This window comes from Misgurnus anguillicaudatus, chromosome 19 (genome assembly GCF_027580225.2).
Source record: "Misgurnus anguillicaudatus chromosome 19, ASM2758022v2, whole genome shotgun sequence".
Lineage (NCBI taxonomy): Eukaryota > Metazoa > Chordata > Actinopteri > Cypriniformes > Cobitidae > Misgurnus > Misgurnus anguillicaudatus.
In genome coordinates, this window is record NC_073355.2 from 41,116,405 (window position 1) to 41,126,935 (window position 10,531).

Below are 10,531 nucleotides of genomic sequence, written 5' to 3' on the forward strand. Positions count from 1 at the left end.
GTAGCACAGGAATAGGAATTCGTTGTACGATCACGAAAAAACGCGGAAATTCGTGGTAGTATCGCGACAAAAGAATAAAAAGATTATGTGACTATGTTACGAAACCCTGTGAGACTGGGTTGGAATATTAAGTCACCTTAAAGGGTGACAATGGGCTTTGTGCCCAGCTGCACTGCTTCTTGGGCTTCGGTCAGCTCTTTGTTTCCTGTCTGCCATTGTTGGACGGACTGATTAATCCAGTTGTGTCTGATTATTGTTGTTGTGACTACTGAGGTCAGACACACCTGGATTAATCAGTTTGTTTGTGACTACTGAGGTCAGGCACACCTGGATTGGTCAGTTTGTCCGGTGGTGGCGGACGGGGGGCGGGGAGCTGGCTGGGGTTCGGGAGGTGGTGCAGCTGAGCATAAAGCCTATTACAAGGGAGACAAGAGACAAGCCATGGGCACTGGAATAGCTGCCCACTGCTCTGGGTGCGCGTGCGTGTGTGTGTGTGTTCACTACTCACCGGGATGTGTTAAATGCAGAGGTCACATATCGAGTATGCTTTGCATACTTGACAAGCATGTCACTTTCACTAAAACAGGAATTTCTCTGGAACTTTTGGGATAATGCAAGCACTGCATTACATATCTGACACTGTGCCAGCGGTTTTTGGATATTTTATAACATTTACAAAAACATATTGTGGCTTTAATGCACTTTAAAGAGTTTCGTGTCAATCTATGAAGCGATGCACAGAAGCAAAACTAAAACACCTTATTGCCTTGTGTACTAATCTTTGTCTTGGACAAATTTCCTGTAACTTTCTTCTATAAATTATTTCTCTATTTTTACTTGACTTTTGGATTGTGCTCTATTTAATCTATTGTTTCGTAATCTTTAATAACTGCTGTAATAAGTCTGATAATCTGTGCAATAAACAATGTGCAAGACGTTTAGGTCAATCTGCATTATTTGTTGAATTCAATCAAGTTTTTTTGCTTTTTCATGATATGTTAACACATTATTGTTCCTCAACGCTTTTCACATTTCCTTTAACACAGTGGAGGACCTGGAGAGGAATGACGGCAGCGCAGAACGGCCTTATTTTATGTCTGAGAAACTTCTCCTGGTCTTGAAGAAGAAGAACCAAGCCAAATAGTCTGTCAAGCTTCGAGACCGTGTCGTGTATGCATGTTTCTCATACCTCAGTGCCTTTGGGAAGTGCCTTAAACATGAGTCACATCTGTGGCCTGTTTTTTAGACGATCTTATCAACTGATGAGATTATACAACAATGGACCTCTGTATCTTAGCCAAAAATCTACTTTAAAAATACAGACACGCCAAATGACATTAGAATGAGGTAAAATCACACCTTTTGCTGTTTTGAGCTTTTAATTTTTTGTAACACCTGCAAAACATCTCAATGCCCAAAGTTTCGTTTAGGTTTTGACACTTTTTGAGATGTATTTCTTTATGTAAATTATGTTGCATTTGTTGCAGGTTTTATATAAAGGTGCAGTGAATCTTTTTCTCTGTGCTAGTTTTTTTTTTTTAGCATTTTCATATTGTGCCTGGTCATATCAGGTGATTATTCATACATATGACTTAGATAATAAAAGTATAATAATGGTTACATATTTCATATGCATGTTCACCGGTGAACCGGCAGCTCTGTATACATTATGATAATAAGAACTGACCTGTAAGACAATAAACTTAATGGTTTCTTGCTTGAACAATGTTTGAACATAGAAGAGTTAGGAGTTTTGTTACTGTTACTGCTTTTGCATGTAGATGCACTTCTTTATGTGGTAAATAAACAATTTTTTTTATAATAACCAAGTGAAATATGTTTGTTTGATACTCAATTTGTATGCTGTTTTTGCCACAGTAACCTGCAAGTGGTGTTGTGTCGTATATGTAAGGGATAATCCACGGCTAGCCATGCATAAAGGATTTTAATGCACGACGTAGAGGCGGAAAACCACCCGACATGAAGCGTTTTTTTTTAGAGTCAAACTAAAATAACAGCCTCATGCAAAGCATTCTGGAAACAAGAAGTTATCAACCACCTTTTTCTGTTTTTTGCTTCAGATTTTGTTTCCCAGAATGCTTTGCTTGATGCTGTTATTTTAGTTTTACTTTGTACAGACAAAGACTTGTAAATGTTTAATGTTAATTTAATTTTGAACAAAATGTTGCCAGTAAATAACATAAATTTAAATCTACGATAATTTACCAGCAACCAGCTGCAAGTAACACTTGTTTTTTTTACAGTGAGAATATTAACTGCTTTTTTAAGTGAATGAGATTTTCACACAACCCTTTGAAATATGTGCTAAACTTTAACATTTTTCCAGAGTTTCCACTAGATGGAGCTATTAACAAAGCACTTGATATTATTAAAGACACCATTGAGTGGCGCATGAGCTCTGAATATTTTTATAAACTAGTTGTGCTTATTTAAAGAAGAGTATTCAGTATAAACTAAAGCATGTTGTCATGAACACATGTATATAAAAAAGTATTTTGTAAAATATTAAAATTCTTCCACAGGTTCTCCGATTGCCTTGAATATAGAAAATGAGCTCTTATTTTGACACCCTATTGGCATCCCCTTCAAACAAGATCATACAATTTTACATGCAATGTTACATACAACAAATACACATCATGTAACAAATTGTCTATTAAAGTTTTATAAGGGAAAAATAATTTTGTGTGCTTTTTACTGAACCAATTTTTAATTGACCTTTGAACCCTTTGATCTAATGGTGCACTCTAAAAATACTGGTTTATTTTCAACCCAGTGTTGGGTCAAAAAGGGTCATCCTGGCACTTGGGTTGTAATTTAACCTATATGTTCTTTCAACCCAAACTGCTTGGTTTTATGCCATTGTTGGGTCAAACAGAACCATTTACTGGGTTAATTTAACCCAACGGCTGGGCTCATCCCTTTTTGACCCAATGCTGAGTTAATAATAACCCCACTATTTTTAGAGTGTGGTAATAAATGATCAGGCAGTAACTGATAGCACTTTGATCAAATGTCATATAGGCATCAGATTGACAGTACTCCAGCCTAATGATGCTAGTGGAACGTTGGGGGCAGCAATCACATTTTAGGGTGGCTGTGCCAAGGTTGTACTGCCCTATATTTTAGACTCAAGGGCCACATCAGGTTTTGAAATACAGTTGAAGGGCAGCATACTATGTGAACAGCAAATTTAGCTTAATTTATTCCAAATCAACACTCAATCATTAATGTAATATATTTATACACTAACCTAAAGGATTATTAGGAACACCATACTAATACTGTGTTTGACCCCCTTTCGCCTTCAGAACTGCCTTAATTCTATGTGGCATTGATTCAACAAGGTGCTGAAAGTATTCTTTAGAAATGTTGGCCCATATTGATAGGATAGCATCTTGCGGTTGATGGAGATTTGTGGGATGCACATCCAGGGCACCAAGCTCCCGTTCCACCACATCCCAAAGATGCTCTATTAGGTTGAGATCTGGTGACTGTGGGGGCCATTTTAGTACAGTGAACTCGTCATGTTCAAGAAACCAATTTGAAATGATTCAAGCTTTGTGACATGGTGCATTATCCTGCTGGAAGTAGCCATCAGAGGATGTGTACATAGTGATCATAAAGGGATGGACGTGGTCAGAAACAATGCTCAGGTAGGCCGTGGCATTTAAACAATGCCCAATTGGCACTAACGGGCCTAAAGTGTGCCAAGAAAACATCCTCCACACCATTACACCACCACCAGCAGCCTGCACAGTGGTAACAAAGCATGATGGATCCATGTTCTCATTCTGTTTACGCCAAATTTTGACTCTACCATCTGAATGTTTCAACAGTAATCGAGACTCATCAGACTAGGCAACATTTTTCCAGTCTTCAACTGTCAAATTTTGATGAGCTTGTGCAAATTGTAGCCTCTTTTTCCTATTTGTACTGGAGATGAGTGGTACCCGGTGGGGTCTTCTGCTGTTGTAGCCCATCCACCTCAAGGTTGTGCGTGTTGTGGCTTCACAAATGCTTTGCTGCATACCTCGGTTGAAACAAGTGGTTATTTCAGTCGAAGTTGCTCTTCTGTCAGCTTGAATCAGTCTGCCCATTCTCCTCTGACCTCTAGCATCAAAAAGGCATTTACGCCCACAGTACTGCGGCACACTGGATGTTTTTCCCTTTTCACACCATTCTTTGTAAACCCTAGAAATGGTTGTGCGTGAAAATCCCAGTAACGGTGCAGATTGTGAAATACTCAGACCGGCCCGTCTGGCACCAACAACCATGCCACCCTCAAAATTGCTTAAATCACCTTTTTTTTCCCATTCTGACATTCAGTTTGGAGTTCAGAAGATTTTCTTGTCCCGGACCACACCCCTAAATGCATTGAAGCAACTGCAATGTGATTGGTTGATTAGATAATTGCATTAATGAGAAATTGAACAGGAGTTCCTAATAATCCTTTAGGTGAGCGTACATGGACATTTATCTTTACCCTGCTTTTAGGAACATAATTTCATATTTTGGAAAAACATTACCTCTACTCTTGTGCATATCATTAATACAGTTCGTAACATACATTTTTTTCTTCCAATGCGATGTGAATATATTTCCTTGGATTGAAGTATAGGGTTAAATATATTTTTTATGCTTTAAAATGTATTTACTTTTAAAATATATTTCAAAATATGGCCAAAGATATATACGTGCTCTTTGGCGACCCCCACCAGGTGGTGGTGCCTTAGGCAACCGCCTAGTTTGCCTATGCCTAGAAACGGCCCTGCCTGTAACAGAGGACTCTGCTGCAAAAATAATTCCCAAACTATCATGTCTCACTCTTTGCCAAGAAATTATGTTATTTTTCCACTTTCCAGTGACTCCAGTCAAGATGAATGTTGTGAAAACCAGTTGTTAAAAACAAACATGAACATGTTAAATTAAGTTCTAACACCAATATATTACTGTAAAGGTACATGGCAGATCTACATGAAGAAACATGAACTGTCCTATAATTACCCTTGGGCGGTTGTGTTGTGCCACAAATACCCACAGTGTATAAAAATCCCAACTGAGCTCGCTTAACAACAATACAGAGACACAATTCCCATTATGATGTACAGTGATCTCTATGACACCCACATCTCCAGTGACTGATGTCTTTTTGTTATACTGAAACCTAATTTCTTATAACCCATACTCCTTTATAGTATATTAGAGCTTGGATTTCATGTTATTGTGCTAAATATGGGTGCTTTGTGTGTACAGTGACATTACAGTATGTGTGCATTTGTTGACCACATTTTATTTAATCTAATTTAATTAATTTACTAACTTCAGTACCTTGTTAGATATCAGTAAAAGATTGACCCTCATAATAATGAAGCCCACATGCTTTCACCAACGTGTGAAATGTTTTCAGCCAGATCAGATGATCCACAGTGACGCCAGTGTCCGCGTCACACAGATCCCATGGGACAGATACACACAACCCCGTTGGCCTTCGTTGTGCACCGACCAGAAAAACTCTACCCTCAGGCTGTTCATTCTGATCTTTGACTCAAGGAGGGTGGAAGAAATGTCCCTGTGGTTTGTGGCAGTGTTCCTCTGGTGAACAACAGGGGGAAAGCGATGCTAAATTCAAATAGTAAATACAACTTTTATTTTGTATGGCTGAAGTAGTGCAATGCACTTCATACACAATAAAAAATGTAATCAATATAATCAAAAGATTATTTGTTAAATTAATGTTACGATCTTACGATAAATATCCACAAAACGTAAGTAATATTGCCATTATTATTATTTGTCACATAACAGGAAAAGTTACAGCGTTTTGTTGATGCTGTAGCGCCGCTCCCCAAAACAAAGCTTTTGATTGGCCGAGCGGGACGTCAGAATTCCCTCCGCGAATCAGAAGGAAGCGTTAAGCACGTGCAGGTGGGAGCGGACTAGTTTTGTTTGACTCCATTTGTCGCTGCGCAGACATATCAGCATATGACATAGAAGTACCGCGAGAGCGATTCATAAGCACAGCTCTAAATACCTCTCTCGCGGTACTTCTACGTCATACAAATGCCTGCGCAGCTTCACTAATCTGCAAGCCCCTCCCACCTTTTTATCTCCTCAAGAGCGCAGGTAGAGCGAATCACTTTTCTGCCGGTCTGTCACGATTGAAGCAAATTCATTTTTACAAAATGATTAATTTTTACATTCTTGGATGTTATGCGGATTACAGCACTGGCTTTAACGTCGTTTTAGTGTAATGAATAACTGAAAACAAACTTTTATAACAGCTTTAAAGCGTTTAATGCAGTAACGGTTACGTGAAAAAGATGTTTTATTTCACAGCCAAGGCATCTATTTTATGCGTCTAGTTTCTATTTATTTATGTTTTGCACTTATGGTTAGTCATGGAAAGGATTATGTCATAACAGCATTCTCGTAAAAATGGGAAAATGGGAGTTGACAATGGTAAGATAATGCATGCTTTGTATTTATGATGTCTCATGCAAATCCAATGTTATTATATTATGAATTCAGACTTCTCCTGTCACAGTGTGTTTCGGTAGACACTGTAAATATAGTAACATATCATGTTAAGATGCTTGTCCCAGCACCTGACAGCTATAACTCAGTGCAGTGTCTGTATTATGATGACAGAGGAGCCCATTATAAAGTATATGGGTCAAAGAAAGGAGTACAATGCAATATTTTAACATGAATGCTTTCATGTATCGTAATTATTATTATGAAATGGCTTACATCCAAAACAACATGAAGTCTATTGCAATATATTATTAACAATTAATAAAGGGTAGGCCTAAACATTGGGTAGTGTTTGTAGCTTTTATGTTTTAAGTGCATCAGTATATTTCTATAGTGTTACTTGTAAAAACCTAGTTCAAAATCATGTTTTTTGTAGAAGCTGTTGACAAAACAAACATTGACATGCAATAAGACCAGAATCATGAGGGTTGATTTTTAGCAAAAGGTTCACCTATGTCCTAAGGGCACTCCCAGCAAACACATAACGCTACTCTAATGTTCGTTTTTTTGTTATCTTTGTTATTTTTTATGGGAACCAAATAATGACATTTATGGGAACGTTCTTTTTAGGTTTTTTTTGCAACCACAAAAAACGTTCCCCTAACGTTGCAGGGTGGTTATTTTAAATCTAAAATCAAGTTAATTCTAAATAACTTATACAGAACATTCTCTAATGGTTATTATATGGGAACGTTCTTTTTAGGAGTTATTATTTGCAACCACAAAATAACGTTCCCTTAACGTTGCAGGGTGGTTATTTTTAAATCTAAAAATAAGTTAATTCTAAAAATAACTCATACAGAACGTTCTCTAATGAATATTTTTTGGGAACCATAAAATAGCGTTCCCATAAGGTTGCAGGGTTAGGAGAACGTTATTCTAACGTTAAAACAACGTTAATCTAACTTAAAAAACATTATATTTTCGTAAAGAAAACTCCTGGCTAACCAAAAACAAACCTTGGAAAATAATGGTCTGGGAACATTTTGAGGGGAACGTTTTGGGAACCAACATTTGTTTGCCTGTTTTGTATTTTTAAAGAGAGACTATTCCCTCAAAATCATTGACAGGATCCCAACAACACGTTTTCATTGTGACAACTTGCCCCATATGGCAAAGCTATGCTTGTATTAATTAAACTATAACTTTTTTCCTGGGTAGCACTGGTGGAAGTGTTTGAAAGTTTATTGTGATCAAAATCTCAAAGTGTGTTTCTATACAGAAAATGACTTTTTCAAAAATAAACCTGCCCTGAAGAGTATGCCCTGATCTTTTCCAAAACAGTTGATTTCACAGTTTCCAGTCGTCACTGTTACATAACTGTGTAATGTTGTATAAGACACATGACTTCAACTTCACCTGCATTTTGCATGATAATGGTATGCAAAACCTGTTTTCCACCTTGATTAAATCGCATTGTCATTTTGCTATGTAGTTATTTCGTGCAGTCTGTTCTTTTGAATTAAAATTATCAACATCATCCTGCAGTCTTAAGGCTTGGGGCTGTGCGTCATGTGTCTCTGTTTTGGCCGCTATGATATTTGGGCTAGTGGATGTGGGCAGTTAAAGCTAAGCCAATGTAAATGACCTAGTGGGCAGCAGTATCAATGCAGCTTTTGTGGAATAACCTAATCCTTATTTTTGCAAATTTTTTTTTGTTCTTCTGTAATGCCAAACCCCAACATATCTGTACTGTAGGATAAACAAAATGTAAAATGTTCTCTTGCTAAGAATCTGCTACATGTAAATGAATAAACATGTCAATGTAATGTAATATGTGCGTCATATAAAATAATGGAGATGTACTGTACTGTATGTACAGAAGGTACCGTAGATGATGTTTCTCTTCTTTGGCCTTGCGTAACAGCCAGTTCCTCTCGTGCCTGCTCCTATCAGATGTCAAATGCCCATGACCTGGTGTGATCAAGTAAAAATGTTGTGAATGTTATGCATGCAGTTCAGATTGATAAATTTGGAGAGAAAAAAAGACAATGTTGAAGAGCTGGAGATGTTAAAGACCCAAGAAATATCAATTAGTCCATGTCTGTGGGATTTAAGGCTAAATATATGTTACTATAAGTTGACTAAATTCACATAGATGAGACACCTTTTAAAATTCATGCCTTATATCATATAATACAGCTTTAATTATACATTTTGTGTATATATAATGATATGTTTTGTGTCTCAGGCTTACAACAGTGTACCAGGTGCATGTCCTTTGAACTACAACACTTGAGCTGTGGATGGGTTTTCATTATCTGCCATCTTTGTTAAGTGGAATAAATCAAAGCCACTTTATATTGCTTATTCATCAGGAAAGGTTTATGTTAGGGATGAAACGATACAAAATTTCTGTGCCGATACCGATATACGATTACTACGAATGATATCTGCCCAATGTCGATACCGCGAGCTGCAACTCTGTATTGTCACCAAATTTAAAAGAATTACACCGCATGAGCTCTGATTCATTTTTCTGCCCCATTTCATTGCCAGGATATAATCTGCCCTGATCATCAGCCTTTTTTTAAACAATCAGCCAGTGTCTGAAACGTCCAGTAGTGGGAAAAATAGCTTTTTTCTGCCAATACCGATTATATGCCGATACATCGGTGCATCCCTATTGTATTACATACATAGATAGAGATTATAAATTACAAAAATTGTAGTTTTTAGCGTTGTTTACATTCCAAATTTGCGCAAAACTTTAGCATTATTTTCTAAATGTTGACAAAACACTATTATGAAATGACGGCGTTTCCATTAATCAATGATATGTGACTGAAACATAGTTTTTTCTCTCACGATAAGTCATTCCTTACATCACGTCGATTGATGTTGGTAGGTTTACTAATATCGCATCCACCGCACTAGGCAGTATTTTTAACTGAAGGAGATGTAAGAGTATTATCCCAATATTAATGCCAAAGCCCTCTATACTAAGAAGGGGCAATGTATAGTTGTTTCTTGGAGGTAATAGTACATTATTTTAAATTAAAAAATATGTAAGAGTGTTATCTAAACATTATTGGCAAGGAAATCCTCTTATGGTGCATTCCCACCAGCGCCGGTAAAGGCAGAAAAACGCGCTATTCGCACGTAGTTGGACGCTTGAACATTTGAGTTCACTCGCGTGAAAGCCCAGCGTGAAATTCTAGTCATTCGAGACATTCACGCGGAAATTCCCGTCATGGGAGGGGCTTCTGCGACTCCGCTGAGACTACGCCACCCCGCTCGCTTTCTGTAATCACGTCACTACTACAGAAAGGTCCTGATTGGTTTACGCAGTGCGGAAATCCGCCGAAGTTCAGATTTTTCAACTTGCGCGTTTTTCCGCGAAACGCTCAATTTGCTCGTTCCGCGCCATTCGCGCAGGATGCCTAATCATGTCTTTGCATTGACTTAACATATAAATCACTCACGCTTGCCGCGTCTACTCTGGTGTGAACCCTGCATTATACTTGGGAGCAGATATTGAGGTGTTTCTGGGAGTTTTTAGAACATACATAGTCATTTTTAAATAATAATTATGTGACCTACTTGCATCAGGTGACTTGAAAATGCAAATAAACTGTTTCCATTGCAGTTAAGCGAAATACACCTTTTCCAAATTGCCTGAAAAGCCACCTCATGCGAGCGTAAAAACTTTTTTGCTATATATGGGAGTTTTTTCTTTAGCTGTATTTTAAATTCGCAAATGTCAATTTGCGCAATTAAAAGGTAATAGAAACGCAGCTAGAGTTACTCTTGCAAATATAATCTATACATGTTACAAATATAAACTTGAAAGAGCACCTATTTCATTGCTAAAAAACAATGTATGTATTTGGTATATTACAATGTGTTCGCGTGGTTTATAGTAAAAACACATTATTTTCCACATACTGTACCGTACATTTTTGTAGCTCCAGATTTCACAAATTTTCTGAAACGTACAGATTTGAAAACCTCTGTCTCTGATTGGCCAGCT